General features: G+C 43.3%; 1 protein-coding gene across 1 annotated transcript in view; it reads right to left on the bottom strand.

The window, feature by feature from the left end:
• Positions 1 to 15579, bottom strand: part of LOC143187410 (discoidin domain-containing receptor 2) — a 103478-nt gene extending 87899 nt beyond the window's left edge. The window contains exon 1 of the mRNA XM_076391648.1: positions 15184 to 15579. The gene's annotated coding sequence lies outside the window, so the exon portion shown is untranslated. The remainder of the gene's footprint in view (positions 1 to 15183) is intronic.
• Between the last annotated feature and the right edge of the window lie 1479 nt (positions 15580 to 17058).

Below are 17058 nucleotides of genomic sequence, written 5' to 3'. Positions count from 1 at the left end.
CATTTATACAGTGGTCCCCTTGCAGACGTAGCCTGTGACACAGATAGAGAGAAGGGGTTGATGGAACTACATCGTTGAGAAGAGGAAGCAACCCTTGTCTACCATGCAGGGGTATTTTGTTAAGACTTTACCCCATCAAATTTCATGTAGGTAATTTCTGACAATCACCAAGCCTCTGTCTTCTCTGTTAAGGGTACCAGACATGAACTCCTAAGTGAGTGAGAAGAGGATCTAAGAAATACTAAGGAAGACTATACTGTTTCGACTATTTTACTGTAAGAATCACTACATTCCAAGATATGCATTTTTGTACATAAATTCTATCAGAATTTCAGCTTGAATAGGTTAAGCGAAATCGGGGTGAAACCCTTTCTCAGCCAATGCGCAGAATATTTGTCCTCTTCCATCGTTGTCTTTTACGTTCCACTCGCTGGAAGCGCGTTTTTGGAGGATTGCTCTTGCTCTTTCATTATTGTCGCGATCGTATTCCGCTGGAATTGGATAATAAAATTACTTTTTATTCCGCGACGTATGGTCCTCCTTAGTTGAATACAATCCCCTCCCTCTCTCGGCCTAGCTGGGCATTCAACCTCCGTCCCAGAAAAACTTTCTGCTCGCGAAACGAGAAATCCTGCCGCGGCTGATATCGCCTCGGTGCTTTCGTTGAATTTCACGCGACACGTCCTCAACAATCCTCGCCCTCGTACGGCTCACCGTTGTAAGGTAGTAATAACCTCTTCGCTGGAGCCCCCATCGTCTCCCTCACCCTACTCCCGACTCGTCGCTTATTTTCCATTATTTCCAATAAAGCTGCAGACGTCGGTCGCAATTTCGCCGTTACTACGTCAACTTAAGCCCCTATCCTCGAGGATTCTTGCATACCTCCGTGCAACGGGACTGAATGTTTTAAATTACCATCGCTTTATGAAATTGCATGCTCGTTCGCGATAGCGTGTAACTGTAACGAACGCTCGCTCCACTGACACGCGTCGAAAAGCACTGCTGGATGAACAGGGGCGAAGTTGATTAAGGATCAAGTGGAGGCGCTGAGTTGCTGGTGTCCTTCTTGGGTTACGAGGGAATGGCTGAATCGAGAGTGTTGGAGGAGTTGTTTTTTTGAAACCTTGAAATTTGAGGGTGGTTTTGTGGAGATTTTAGGGGTGGATTGGTAGGAAAGTTATGTGTGATTTTAGTGGTGAAGAAGCTTTTTTTGTATTTTTATATTCTGGGAAATGATATTTTTATTAAGGCTAGATTATGGTTCAGCTGTAAGTTACGATGAGATGTAAGTATTTTGTTCTTTTTATGAGAATCATCTGTACTCAAATTTTATACGACAAGCTCCACAATAAAATTGCGACATAGGAAGAGTAAGGGAAAAATGAGGAATGTGAGAAAAAGCTTTTCTAAATGCATTAGTCAAGAAACAATATTCAGTGAATTTAGTAGTCAGTTGGACTACTAATCAGGCTTTAATAGGATACATTCCACACAAGTAATTACACATAAACTATACCCATGAATAATGTCCATGTCCTCTTATTTTCTCTGACCCTTCATTTTCATCCTTTCAATCCAACAATAATTGCTCTGTACCTTCTACCCCAAGGTACACAGACTATTCCATAACACGCAAGCATAACTTAAGGACTAAACTTCCTCAGAAAACCTGAAAGTTTAGTCTAGCTCCCGAGCTACAGGAATTCCTGTATACCTCCAATTACTCTAAACTAGTCTCAGCCTCCCTACAGTAGTCTCCTACCAACCAAGTGTCCAAAGAAACTCTGAAACTTACACCTCGAAACATCTTCCCTCCCAACGCCACTAATCTATCACCAACAAACATTCCAAAAGCATCATTTACCTCTCACTATGAAACCCTCAGCGCAGAAAAAGGAACACCGAGCTGCCTCAAACCCCGAACTCACGAACCACCATCCCACCAGGGAGACCCCTAGAGAAGCTCATCGCGCAGAGGCAAGCCGAGTCGACCAATTCCAGCGCAGGTTGCTGGTGCCTCGAAAATGAAACACGCGTCCCATTCGGGCGAGTGCTGTCAGAGCTCGGTGACAGGGCAGGTTTGAAGCGACACCGAGTTGGCGCTGTTCGGCCGAGGATGACGAAAGTCCTTTTCCAGCAGCTCCGTTTAATCACAATGCCTGGTATCCGTATCGACGCCGCGGCTCGCATCAGCCCCGACACAGGATCGCCAGCGGGCTCACGTTGCACGGGCGAAAAGTGCTCGGGGCAGGTTGGCCCAGGGCCAGATCACGCTGACGAGCGCACATCGCGCGTGCACGTCTCCGCCGAGCGATCCTTTATGTCTTCTCTGGGCGGTGTCGCTCGGCTGCAAACAGTCAGGTGGAGGCGAATAATCCCGAAAGCAATTTGGCGGCCGCGGCGTTCAATCTGCTCCCGTCCGTTACCTTTCCAAGTAGCGACGACGACCAGCCGAGAGAGGCTGCTGGCCGTCTAGCGGCGGACCAGGCGATCTAACGAGGCAGACGCGCCAGCAAGGAGGGAACTTCGACGTTCTCGAGTGGACTCGAGAAGTCGGTTTTAAGCCGTTATTAACGGATGCGTATCAACGGGGCTCTGCTGGACTTCGAGAGCTTGGCCACTTGACGGCGGGGGCCTGGCGTCCTTCCTCGGCTCGCGAGGATCCCACGGGGATGGTAGGAATATTCGCTGGAGAGCAGGAACTTTAGCTTCAGCCGCGTTGAACGCCTTTTGTTGGGGCTGGGTAAATGCTCGAGACTGGAAACGGGGTACTGTTCGCGTGTAAGCTGGGAGGAGGGTGAATGTGAATTTTTCATGAGGGTAATTCTTTGAGCTTTTTTTGTTAGTGCAAGGAAATCAAAGGATGGGTAATGAAATATTCAAATATTCTCAAGATTCCCAATATTCTCAATGTTCCTAATATTCCTGATATTTATAATATTTCTGATACTCATACTATTCATAATATTCATAATATTTATAATGTTCATAATATTTCAAATATTCCTAATGTTCCAACTCCTATAACTATGTTTTAACACCTGCATATTTAAATAATTCTAATATTCCTAATATTCAAACATTTAAATATTCAAATTCTTATACATATATTTGAATACTTGCGTGTTCAAATATTGCTAATATTCAGATATTTAAATATTCATTTTTTTTACATATTTTAAATATTCACATATTCTAGTATTTAAATTTCTAAATATTAATAGTCGATTTAAACATTCCTGTCGTTCTGCTGGAATATACTTTCGTATCCCTTTTAACAAAAGGAAAGCAGTCACTAATGGAACCATTTTCCATCCCTTCTTATCTCTTACCTAAAGGATTTGCTCCTCCAGTCCTTGATTGGCTAGTCCACGAACAATTTGTAAACTGACCGTTCTCTCAAGCAAGATAATTGCCACAGCTGTCTCGCCAAGCGTTCGATCGCGACACGATAATGTTGATCGAGTATGTTTGCTTGATGGATTTATGCTCGGTCCAGTTGCCTTCGATTGCCCCTGTCCCTCGACTTGGCTTTCTGGGTAAGGTACTGACCATCAGTTATCAGAACCATCGAAGAATTCACTGCAAGTATTTTCATTCACTACATACTACTAACTCTGTTCCCTATTTCAAAATGAAACCTTCTACATTTTCTCGCTCAAGCGCCCCTATTTGTTAACGATTTACAAAATCTTGTAATAGGGGAGTCCAGACACAGATTTCGATCCTCTCCTCTTGAACGACGAAACAAAGCTCGGCTCAATTGAACGATCACATGTGTTGCATGATATGTGACCGAGTTCCATGGCGAATCCTTTTCGAGTTGCGTTCCCAGGTAATTGTACGAAGTACTGAATCGTTAGCCCGTTTTCATGTGCGTGGTATTAATTGCGCTCCATCGAACAATTGCGACGGCATGCACGAGCAATCGCGGCCCGTATTGTAGTTATAATGTCCCTGCTACACTCGGCCTAAGTGGATCTTAACGTATCATTGAACGATCTTAACGAGGCAGACGAGCTCGGTCCCCGTCTATTCCCTCTCGGCAGGGAGGAAACTTCGCTATCCTCGAGTGTACTCCAAGTCCATCTTAAGCAGTCATTAACGGATGCGCTGTGTAATGATACGTGTTTCAAAGGCCCTGATCCCCTGAATGACGTCTGCACGTTAGCTACGTATGCCTCAATAACAATTAACAAGTTGAAGAGATGGGGTGTATCGTATGCAGGTAAGGATTTTAGAAAAAATGTTCTTCCTAGGACGATGGAGAGATGAATAGTGGGGAAAGGCGATGGGATTCTGAAGACTAACTTTTTTGTTTGTGCTTCCTTGCTCCGTGTACTTCTTATGGATTAAGAGGATTAGAGTACAAAGAAGTGTAAGGAGTGTTTTAATCTTTGATTGTCGGTACGTGTAATGCTCGTAGCACTGTAATACTCTTAGGTATTACGAACTTAAGGCTGTGATCTTTGCTTTTTGATGTTGAGTTTGATACGTTGACGCCTTCAATCTTTCGTATCTAACTTTTTTCAGTGTAATGTACTTTGTTCTGTATTTTAGAGGCTTTTAGTTACTGTTCCAGCGTAGATGCACTGACAGAGGTGCGAAGAAAATTTCAGATTACTTTTTTTCTGAGCTTTTCTGTGAAGAAAGTATTATACATGTAACAGTCCTATCATGAAAGATTCCTTCAATATTTTACTTAAGATTACTATATTAAAATAATGGAGCATGAAGCAGTTTCAACAAGCCAATCAAGCACGGTCAGAAACTTTAGAATTTCGAGCGATTTCAAAAGACTGCGTCCTCTTGAAGGCTTTATTATCGTAGTATTAAACCTTAAAGCCGGATTTCTAAAATCTTCGGTTCAGTAGTCGCACTTGAGCAAAGTACTTCGAATTTACAAACTATTTTAAAATCAGAATCTCCGCGCGGGAAAGTCAGGAGATTTTAAAATTCACGTCTGTAATCTTCGTGATATCCGACTTTAATTTACCACCAGTCCTTGATGCACTTGTGCATCATCAAGGATATTGGTTTCTGGGCCCTCTCACGTGAGCAGCGTGCAATATCCTGCGTTATCTGCTTCTCTGGTATGTACATATATATGTGTGTAGATTGTATTCAACTATTCAAATATTAGACGTGTGTCTTCATGTAAGCTGAATACTTTGCGAAAGTTTCCTATTTGTATGAACACGAATATAGAACAAACCCTACGTCCGTATTTTAATATTCCTGAATTCCACCAGAAAAATCTTGCAACTTTAATTTCAATTTTGAAAAAAAATTTAATCTAGTTCCTCATGTGCCGTGGAATACCATTCAAAATAAAATTCTCCTTCTGCATGAAACAGCAGCTCTGAAAAAAAAACCACTTAAATTCAACAAAACCATCAGCGATTAATTATACTCGAAAACTGAATCCATCGCGAAAAATGCAGAAATAGACCAGGAATATTTCAACTCTCATCAATCCTTCAATATCCATTCACGAATTAACAGGAAGCTGCGCGAACACTATATACGAAACGACCGCCAGCTCCAATCGAGAGCCCCCGAAAACGAACGAAGATACGCTATAATCCAAACGAGCCAAAGGAACATTGAGCACCGAATCTTGCAGCGGTATCTCCTTACCCGCGGAAACTACGTCTGATTTGGAATAAAGTTCGTGCCCATTAAAGTCGGCTAAGAGTTTCCCGCGGCGCTGTGTTCCGAGTTACACGACGACGCCTCTGGTTTCGGGGGTGGCGTTCCAAGGGGGAGCGTAATTGAACGGGGCAGAAGTAATCCGAGGCAAGTGTTACTCTACACTCCGCTAATCCTTTCATATTCAATTCCATATTAGGCGGAAACCGTGGAAGGCAAAGGGGTTCGATATTCCGAACAACGGCATCAACATCGTTGGGGATCGTATCGTGGAGCGACAGACGAGACGCTGGATTATTCTCTGTACATCGTGCGTGAAACTCCAGGTCAGAGGAGAACGAGTCACTTCGTGAACCGGCTCTGAATACCACTGGCTCGATTCTACAGTCATCCTCGTTGGTGGCCGCGTTCCCCTCAATATTCCTGCGAATAACACCGTTTTAGATCGAGTTAAACCCTCTTAATCAGCCGAACCATTCATTTCTGAAGTGACAAAGGTCATTCGATACTCTGATCGAGAGCTTCTTTGTGGATTCGATGGATTCTAAATGGAGGATCTTAAGAGATATGCGCTATGGTCTCAGTTTCAGATAACTTTTTGATACAAGTGATGGTGAAATATTGGTATTATATAGGTAGTCAGCAGGTTTTATTTTTCTATTTTTTAAATTTGTCTGAAATTAGTATAATGAAAAAGTGAAATCTGTATTTAAGAATATTCGAGGAATTTTTAATAAAGCAATTTCTTGGGAATATGTACTATTCTAATTCCTTTTGAGAAAATTTATGCCTGAAGAATATACTACACAATAGGGAGAGTGCACCTTTATATGCTTCCTCGTATTCCAAAAAATATACATAATCCATTTCATGAGACGTCACTCTTTCCTTCCACGGAGAATTTACATTGTCACGCGGCAGTATTGGGTTATTGCATTCGAAGACGAGGCTGTCTTTCACAATGTAGGCCATTAGAGTTGTGTGAAAGTTCGCATGAATTTATCTCCACGGGCACAGTGTACGCGCGAAGCTTAATGAATTTGAAATTTAAATATCTGCACAGCTGCATTCCAGCGTACAATTAACGTCAAATTTATTAATAATTCTAGAACACGCTATTTGGCCGAATTAGAACCCTTAGCACGCTCTGAAGTATCAACATCTACCGCAAAGACATTCCTGATAACAGTAATAAATGCAGCTCGTCAACTTACTTCCTTTTAATCGTCATTTGTCCCAACTTTCCTCACAGAGGGAGAGAGAGAGAAAGAGAGGGAGAGTGTAACTGGGGAAATGAAAACTCGACCAAGTACCACAGCTACGTGTCGCGAGTAACGAAAAAAGCTTCGTCGACTTATTGCCTCGGGGGCGTTCTAATGACTTGGGCGTCGAACTAATCATCGTCGCCTCGTTGATCGATGGTCTGTTCACGAAGGGCCAGAAAACAAATTTAGAGTGAACGGGGCTAATTAACGCCACGCTCCCAGGACTCACGCCCCTTATGACACCGTTCCTCCTCCACTTGCCTCACACGCTATCCTCTCGGCTTGCAGGCAATCGTGACGGGGACGCTTAAAAATGTCTCGCAGCGAAATGTTCACCAGCAGCTCAGCGATAACGAATGAGTAATATTAAGATCGTTTGTTCATTTCTGACGTTTCTATTGCTGACAATAAAAGTAGAACACGAAATGATACGTCGACCCAGAGAGTGCTTGTGGAGATACGCAGTAGTTAAGGTTAGCTTTAGTCAGACACACGAGAATTTCATGTTTTCGCGAATAACCATGGGATTAAAGCGTTTTTTAAGCTTAAATCCTCACAATGCTGCACAAGACTACTCAGATTAACAAATCTAAACGTTTTGAATATTAAAATTCAGTTTTTTAAAATCTTGCTGCGATATGAAAAACTAAAAGATAAGATATTAATTCACGAAAACCGCAAATTTCTCATCTTCTCTACGTATGCAATACTGATTCTGACTCTATTTCTTTTCCAGAGGGAAAATAATCGGAAAAGACTGGGTCGATGGGTTCGACGTCGAATTGATAGATACCACAAATTCGTCGAGCATCATTCCAAGTGCATCGATTGCAGCTGGCGCAGAGGAACACTATTCCAGCCGTCTTGCCAACGATGAATTTTATTTACGGGAGCGATAAATTCGCTGTCAATAATGATCCCAGCCCATTGTGAATCGATGGACGCAACAGATGGTGTATTTCGACGAGGAACGCGCGCTCACGTCACTGAAAGTGCGTAGATGCACGCATCTGTGCAACTAGCAGGTAACAGCCTCGTGCTGCTTCGATCTGGTAATCAAATAACGCTTCGACGATAAACTATCGTCTCGCCTCGTAAACCCTCCGATCGATCGACGCAAATTACTTAGTGGTATCGCTCGCTGGGATGAAGATGAAGGATACAGTCCTAAGATTTACAAGGTTCGCTTCAGTCTAGCAATAAAAGGATGCAATACGATTACCCAATCGAAACGAATACACCATAGAACTGTGTCTCTGTTTCTAAAGACTTCATTCAATTTCTAATCTTTCCAAATTTCGAAAATCTGGCGCTTTGTTCCCAAGTGAAATCTATCACAGAAATTTACTGCCTGTACCCGTTCCAAGATCCTTATTAAATTCAAGCACCACATAACCCAGTACTTTTATTTTCCCCATATTTATGAACACGACTACAGTCATAAAACACAAGTGGCTCCGTGCGGTCACATCTGGCCCCGTTCGAAGATGAGAAATAATTGCTGGCGGACTTGGGGGGACGCATTGTTGCATTCGCAATAAAAGCCCGATGCCACGGGGACATAAATTCCAGGAAATCCTCCACTAACCCTTTTAAATTTTCACTTAGAAGGGCGCACTTATAATTCATCCCTTTAAATCGTCCCGCGGCGCGGTCGAATCGTGGGTAAAAATCGCGACCACGGACCTGTGTAACCGCGAGCAACAAAATCACGCTCGAGAACGCTCCCGCGTAGGCCCAGCGCTAGCGTGCAGTGTGCACAATCGTTGCGGTGCAGCAATACAAATAGGGATTGCTTCCTGTCGCGACGCCTGCACGATACTGGTTCACGCATCGTTTACTCATTGCAGAGCGTCCGCTGGAGGTTTCTGCCGCTTTTCGAAGCCGCGAAATTTACTTTGGCCACGGTCGCGACTTTGAAGCAACGTGGAGCGATGGCTGGCGATAGTCTGCTTCCGTGTGGAGGAACGTGTGCTCCTGCCTCGTTCTGCGACTGCTACACGCGTGCAAATTCATCGTAACGACATTGTCGCGTGATGGAACGAGCCAGGATTTCGGAAACGATTCGCGCGGAGCGTAATGTGCTTCGTTTGGGCCGAAAATGAGATGCGATGGGGGCTTTGATGAAGCTTGGGATAGAGAGTGATCGATAGAAGTGTTTAACTCTGTTCTTTGGGCTGATATGTTAATTTGATATGGGTATAATGATTTGGTACTGTGTTCCCGCGATGGAAGATCGTGCACGGCTGCTTTCCATGATCATCGATCTAGGGAACGTGGTATTATGCTGCTGCTGTGGGATTATCGGTCTGTGATTAGGTATATTATATTGTACTGTGATTATAGTATTGCTGGGGTTCAAGCATAATTGTGATGGATGTAATTTGTACCTTTTGTTACGTAAATAAGACAGGGTGGTAGTTGATGATCGTGGTGCAGCGATCATTAATTTCTTGGAAACCACCGCATGTCGGGGTAATTTTCTGTGTTAGTATTTTCTGACATTATTGCTTATGGTTATGATTCTTGTAATTTCATGTCAATTTTGATATTAGTCACTGTGGAGCTTGTTAATTGTGAATTTATTAAGAAAGGATGATTAAATTTCTCTATTCGAAATTTAGAAAGGTTTCTCATAACTAGGGTATCAAGAATATCAACAATATTTCTATTAATTTCTATGTGTTTGATTATAATTTATTCTACTGATATCTATGTGTCTGGCTTAGGACTGATTCTACTAATTCCTCTATGTCTGACTAGGGACTTATTCTCCTGACTTCGCTGTGTATGACCTAGCTCGCAGTACCTGGACGTCAGCAGTAGAATAAGTCCCAAGTCAGACACATTTCGCAATCATGGTACATACTCAACCACTCCACCCCTATTCTCCACCACCCCAGCACTCCCCAAATCAAAACTAAGTACTCGAATTTTGGAAAACAGATTGAGCGCGCAAGAATAAGTTTTGAGTAATTGTTTTCACCTATCCCGTCAAAGTTTCGCGTCTCGGCGGAATTCCGCTCGCTTCTTCAACTTCGAATCCAATTTCCTAGGGAAACTAGGGGAATCTAGCGCGTACGCTCCGTGCTTTTTCGCGGTCCCGATTGAAACAGAAAATTATCAGTAACACGACGAATTTGGCGGAATCTATCGGGCGTCCAGCGCCCCTCCTTCCTTCGAAATCCGTTTGCTCGCGAATGATGCTCGCGTTTTCAATAGAGAGCACGGGTGAACAATTGATACATAAATCACCGGGGTCATCGGGGATGATTTATCGAGCGTTGCTGTTTCGCCGAACTAAAACGAGCTGGCCAACCGTCGAAAAACTCTCCCCCTCTCTTCCTTCCTCTCTCTGTTCGGCGCGATGTTACAATTAATCATATTTATCTACGCGTGACTAGCCGAGGTCAATATTACGCGGCGGAACGCGAAAGTTTTCCAGCCAATTTCCAGCAGAATATGTCGCGGCGAAGAATATTGTAAAAACCAAGCGCGAAAATATTTTTTTTTTCCACTTTTTTCTTCATTCACAATTTTTTGTTTTCCTTCTCTTTTGCTCTGTGTACCCATCTCTTCTATTTTATTTTTTTTTTGTATTTTAGAGTACTAAATGTACACGATCAATCATAGTTTTTTACCGCCTGGTGTTCGCTTCGTGCGACAGCAGTGAACCACTGGAACTTTTCCTGGCGTTATACGAGGGAGATGTGTGCGTTTCTGTTCACAAGTATTCAGTTCAGTGGAGCTGGGAATCGCGTGGTAATTAATACCCGAACTCATACGTAATTAGTCATTGAAAAACAACATTCAAGGGTACAATGACAGCCACGCGTTCGTACGTTGCCCATAATCCGCTTTAATTAAAATTTATTGCTTAACGCGCATTAAACAGCCGTTTGGTGAAATAATGCCGCGTATCGCAGGACAGCGTTGTCATTTATTGGAGAGCTTTCGAGAACTTTTGAGAACTTTTTCAAGGAAAATGGCAGCTTTCTTTGTTCGAGGAATCGCTAAAGCGTAGAAGAGTAATTAAATTTGGAACGGCAACGCGAGGCTGAATGAGAAAGTATAAAAGCAAAATAGGATTACAAGTTTATGTTGAACGACGTTGTTATGAATAGTATTAAATGAATGGTATATTGAACTGACCGAACCTTATGTATACGCTTTATTATCCCTTATTCTTCGCGATATAATGGAACTTGAATATTAAATATTTTCATATTTTTTATTATTTATCATTCTTAATACTTAATATTTTATACACTCTGTTTATATTGCTTCCATGCATTATCTTTCTAATTAAACTTATAACAACGCTATTGAATGTCTCCAAAAAAAGTGTGCCAACATGAAAATATCGATCGATTCGCCATACATACTTTGCAAACGATTGCTACGAAATCCTCGACGACATAGCAGCGCTCAAAGTGCGCTACCGAACGAGCAATCGTTTACGCGACGCATTCAATCGTACATGTAACAGCCTCGCGAGTGCACGCGCGTTAACGCTAGCAGCTTCGTCCTACGTTATTGCTTCTGTCGCGATATAACCGCACGATTTATACGCAGCTTCCTACATGCAAATGGATGGCATGACGTCCGAAGCTTCGAGAGCTTTTAATCGTAAATGCCAGCTTAAACGGTCGGCGAGTCCGTCGACGCATCCGACATTGAAACGGTTTCCATGTAACGGCCGAAAATCGTCCTCCTGTGTTCGGCCTGTTCATACTCCAGTGATCATTTTCGAATAGTAATCTGACCACTTCTTCCTCTCCCTTTCGTTCCCCTCTTCGTCTTTTATCTTTCATTTGAAATATTGCACCTCGTACCATGGATACTATCTCTGCTTTGCCACTGAGCAATTTTCGAGAAAATTGTGGCGGACGGGATTGTTAAATTTAATAAAATTCTGGGTTTAGTTATATCTTTACTTCGTACCATGAATTAGTTTATCAGGTTATACAAGGTTATTTTGAATTGAAATATTTCTTTTTTTATTATTGTGTTTCCATTTTTTGACAATATTTAGTACATAAGATTTTGAATTTCCAGGTGTCAATGTTTCCAGTGATCGATACGCAGTAGACTACTTTGCCTTTGGTTGTTTCCTAGTCGATTCAAGCTCAATGATCCGGAATATTATACACGTGGATTCGCTGCTCGGGTATAAATGTTTATACAGGAACTTGGGGGAAGTAAACTTATCGCAAAACGACGAGAAGGTCTCAGGGAACTTGTTGCAAGAGGGGTAACTTATTCAGGCGGAAAGAAAAGTTCTCGGCACGTCAAAACAATGCACATGGAGCTTAACGTGAATTCTTACGTGATTTCAGCACACTGGAGCTTGTGAGTATGTACACATTTTAATGAATTTGTAATATTTTTTGAAGTTCATCAAGATTGCCATTTCTCATGAAGCAACGTTAATTGAAATATATACTTTAATTAGGTTACTGAAAAAAAGGGATTCAGTATAGAGTTTTATAAATTTCGAATAAGTATTTTTGAAGCTTCTTCGCGGAATAGAATAATCTCTCTGGGAAAATAAGAAGCGTTGTGTTGTTTTAATGAATTGAGTTATTCAAACTGTTGAGAAAGCTATTCTCCTTGAGAGTTTTATATTTCGAATGACGTTTTACAATTCGTTCAGACTAAGGAGGTATAGTACAGCAGAACTTTTGAAAAGTGGACTAGCAAATGGAATAAATGATTCTAAAGTAGAATGATATTCTGTAGACAAGCTCCACTTCTGTAGCCCTCAGCTGTACAATCCAACTCTATGTTCTCAATGAGAAATGGCTTTAGAAAAAGAAAAACAATTTTACGAGTTTTTAAGGAGCAATTTCGTCATATTTACCACAATCACAGTATTTAATAACAATAACCACAATAATAATAACAACAATAATAATATTCAATACGTAAATACATACTAATACTAATAACGTGTGAAGATAATAGATATTAAATTTATGAATGCATAATTAATTTGCCGAGGCGTGATCCAGCAATTCAGCTGCTCCAAAGTCTAATCTTTTTTTTCGTACCATTCCATAATCTATTCAATCAATTATTAAACTAACAAGCAAATCAATAATTAAACAACCATCCGCTCTCATCAAATAGACACTAAACAAACGAACACTCAGCTTCCAAGTAACATCAATCCATTTATCGAAAACTCTATAAAGTGTCTTTTCCATATACTCCAGCTCCCTTAATTTTCAAACTAAAACGCGAGCACATAATCGAGAGGCAGCGACGCAAATCCTGACGTCGTTCCAGCGAAGAACGAAACCCAACGAGTTTCTGCCCCGCGGCTGGGCAACTTTCACGCTTCTAAACGTTCGCCACGCGAAGTCTCGGAAGGCTCTCCCCCGTCACCCCCTCGCAACGCTAGTAGAATCCTTACGTGCAAAATCGGCGACGGCGATCAATGGGGCGGCGAGTAGATCGGGGCTGATGGGCAGAACAGACGGCGAAGCTTGGCCACGGCATTCAACGGGGCTAACTCTATCCCAGCAAATTACATTTCCATCCCCGTACGTGATAGGTGCAGCAAACATGCCCGTCAACGTCCCACCGAGTTTCTATCTGATTAGTTACACTCGACGTGGATTATATTTCCAAAGCGATTAATTAACAAACTTTCCACCTGGGTCACGTATGACCGTCGCGAACTGTGTCACGTTATCAAGGGACGCTCAAGACGTACGCGTGTACAGCGAGGGGTGAGGACGAAGAGAGAGGAGAGAAAATGAAATTCCTGGCGAGTAAAATCTTGATGGTACAGATCGCGGTGTAGAAGACTTCGAGGCGCGCCTTAATGGGGAACTGTCCACGGAAATGTCCGCGATAAAGTTACCCTGTCTGACCAGTCGTATGTTCCTCCACTTCCCTGCGCCGCTTACGCTAGTAGTTAAGTCTCTGGTTACTTTCAGCTATTCATTCTGCGGTTATTACCGAGGTTTCGCTCTATGCCTTCGAGTACGGAGAACAGAAATTGTTTTGCCCGAGAAGGAATTAAAATTGCGTGGGTGCGCGAGACGCGCGAAGCTTTCCCGCGTTTCTCTGCCCTTAACGTTGCCTCGCTAAGCTTCACGGGAGCGGAAGCTGCGAAGTTCCCAGTTGAGACTCGCGACGTGAATTAGGGGCATTTGCATACAATGTTTATGTAATTTACATGTAACGTTTACGTAACAAATAGTGGGAAGCGGTACAGTTAACTTTAGATCGACTGACGGTTTTAACTTTTCGTCTGGCACGAGCGCTCTTTGGTTTTCATTCGCCTCGTATATAAGGGTCTCGGAATTGTTTGATTAAATTTGATTTGTGTACTGGTGAAAGGTGTCATAGGAGTGCAAATCCACTGGCTCCCTTTGGAAGTCGAAAGTAGTTAAAGTTTCGGCATTTGAATGAACTGTCAAGCATGTGAATTTTAATCAAGAAGTTTGGGAACAGCTTCTGTATTAATAACAGGGCTAATAGAATTTTGAGTGAATCGAAATCGTGAGGTATGAAGGTTGAGCCATTTTTCGTGTTATTTTTAAATTTGTAGAAATGTGTAAATCGTATACTTGTCTTGTAGTTTACACAGAAAATAGGGATTGTTTTAATCAAGAATTTTATTTTTCTATAGAAATTCTTAGACGCATGAATTCTAGGGCGCAATTGAATAAATGGAAGAACGAATGTCCTCCATGATAAACTTTCTCGGGCTGACCAGCGGTAAACTTCTCCACTCGTTTCGAGCGTATGTATGAGCTGTCAAGTCGTGTTACGTTTTTCCATCAATGGTTCGCCTCTCGAAATATTTCACGATAACCTAGATCGAGGAAACTGAATATCGTTTAATTTCTGTGCAACCCCAGGCAAACATTTTGTTCCGTTCGTTACGTGTTAATTACGAGCCTGTCAGGCCAATTCCGACGTACTATTCCCCTTTGTTTGTAAGTGACGATCTATTCCCTTTGCTCATAACTGATGTACAGTTTGCGCCAAATAATTCATTTTACGATTGAATTCCACACAGTAAGACATCACATATCACAACTACGCTCGAATGTGCCTACAGCACACGTCCTACGCCATTCCAAACACACTTAACATTAATTACAATATTGCATACCTGAGCTACCTTCCATTCCCACGTAACAACCAAACGACTTAAAATCTATTCGAATATCCCTCTCTAATACGAACCCACAATAAATATCGATACTAAGGAGAATTAAAAACAATTCCTTCGAACTCCACTCACCCAATCGTGTCCTTCCTCCGCACAGGGACAGCCTGGGTCAGCCTCGTTATTATCCTCGACGGTAGCGCCTCGTAACACATCCGATCGCCTCAGGATCGTTTCCCCAGGTTGGATCCAAGAACCGTCACGCAGATCACCTGGTCCATCCCGAGGACAGTCCTCATACCGTACAGTTGCCTCCAAATTCCTCCCAATCAGTCCCTTCCAGAACCTTCTTCTCGCGTGACGTCACACGTGACCGCGGATCTCCGTACTCGATCCCGACGCACCAAGCGTAACTCTCGCGACGAGCCTCCTGGCGGGCCAGAGACCCTTTCCCCCTTGTTATTGTCGAGGGAGGTCGCGCGGTCGCTCCGCGGCGGAAAAACAAAGCGAAGGAGAGAGAGCGATGTTGCACACGCGGTGGCCAGTCGCAGACTGAACTCGCGATCCGCGAGTAGCATCGATTTCGATGGAGGGGGAAGGGACTACGGGCCGTGAGGCAGGTGGAGAGGGGGACGAGGGCGCGGTGGGAGGGCGAGGCGTCGAGGGCGGAAGGGTCGAGGAGCGGATGAGGCGCGACGAGAGCAGCCAGTCGGCCTACGAGCGCGTCTAGCGGCCGCGCTGGACGAGAGCTTATTTTCCTCGCGTGAGAGAGCCACTCCGACGCGGGGGACCGACTGGCAGGTGCGAGAGCTAACCCCGTGCACCGACTGCCGTGCCGCCGCGCCGGATGTGGACCAGACCTGGCCAGTTCCACGCTCGGATGCGCAGTGGTGCACGGCTCGGGCCTCGGGGATGCACCGACCGCTCCGCGACCTCGTCCTTTTGTCTTCCACGACCTTAATCCCGCCGCGTGCCACCGAGCTCTCCTTTTCCCGCCAATATTGCCCTCTCCGCGATCGCATTATCGCGGTCGGGACTTCGAACGAATCTCGTCTGACCGAGGGTTGCAAGCGTTCTTGTTAGAGGATGAGATGGCGAAACGAAAGGGGATGTTTAATTAGGGCTTGGGTCTCTGTACTCGTAGGGACGGAGTTTTTCTTGAATAGAGGAGAAAGGTAGGTTGTATCTGTGGGGATGTGGGTGGTTTGTTTGATGTTTTGTGGGAGTAATTGATCTGTATTAAGTATTGGTTTTGAAAAGAGCTCCTGTTATGTGGAGTCGGTCTGGGGTTTAGTGGACTCTGGTTTAAGGTATGGAATATAGACGTTTATATGGGTACTATAGATAGAATGCTGGTTATAGACGCTGTCAATCAAGGTCACGTTCAATCGAAGTGGTTAGACATCGGTTGTTACCAATTCAAGACACATGTAGAACACTTATCCCATCGCGGGAATTGTGTCTGCTGTCATTCGCTGAGCGCTTGAATTCTATTCAATGAGTGTCGAATTGGACATTAAAATGGTACGTGTTTTGAAAGTAACTACTATCTCTAAAAGTTATTGTCTATTATCAATGAGTTATTATATGCTTCAATTACTCTCTCACCTATGTTTTTTATTTTCATTACGATACATTAATTTCTCTATGGTCTATGATAAAAGCTTCGACCATAGTTCAATCCATTACAAAAATTCTTAAGTGTATCCCTTGATCGGTTTCATTTTTCCCTTCCAGTAGTGAAATATACTGAAAACTACCCCTGTCATGCGTTCCACCCCCCTGAAACGCTTTATTGACGATTCTCGAATAGCAGGCGAGGGGTCTAAACTCCCAGGAGCCATTGCTGTGCGTGCTAGACCGGAAAGTCTAGACCGTAAGGTACGCAGGGAACGGGATCAGGGTAGCGCAGCAACGATTTTGCGATTTCTCCGAGCTTTTCGGTTTACTGGCTGCAATATGTATCTAACTAAGGGAATATGATACTCTTCAACGTTTACTTTCTGTCGT

This window comes from Calliopsis andreniformis, chromosome 2, assembly GCF_051401765.1.
Source record: "Calliopsis andreniformis isolate RMS-2024a chromosome 2, iyCalAndr_principal, whole genome shotgun sequence".
NCBI classification, from domain to species: Eukaryota; Metazoa; Arthropoda; class Insecta; order Hymenoptera; family Andrenidae; genus Calliopsis; species Calliopsis andreniformis.
Note: the sequence above shows the minus strand (reverse complement) of the source record. Positions and strands in the feature narration are given on the sequence as shown.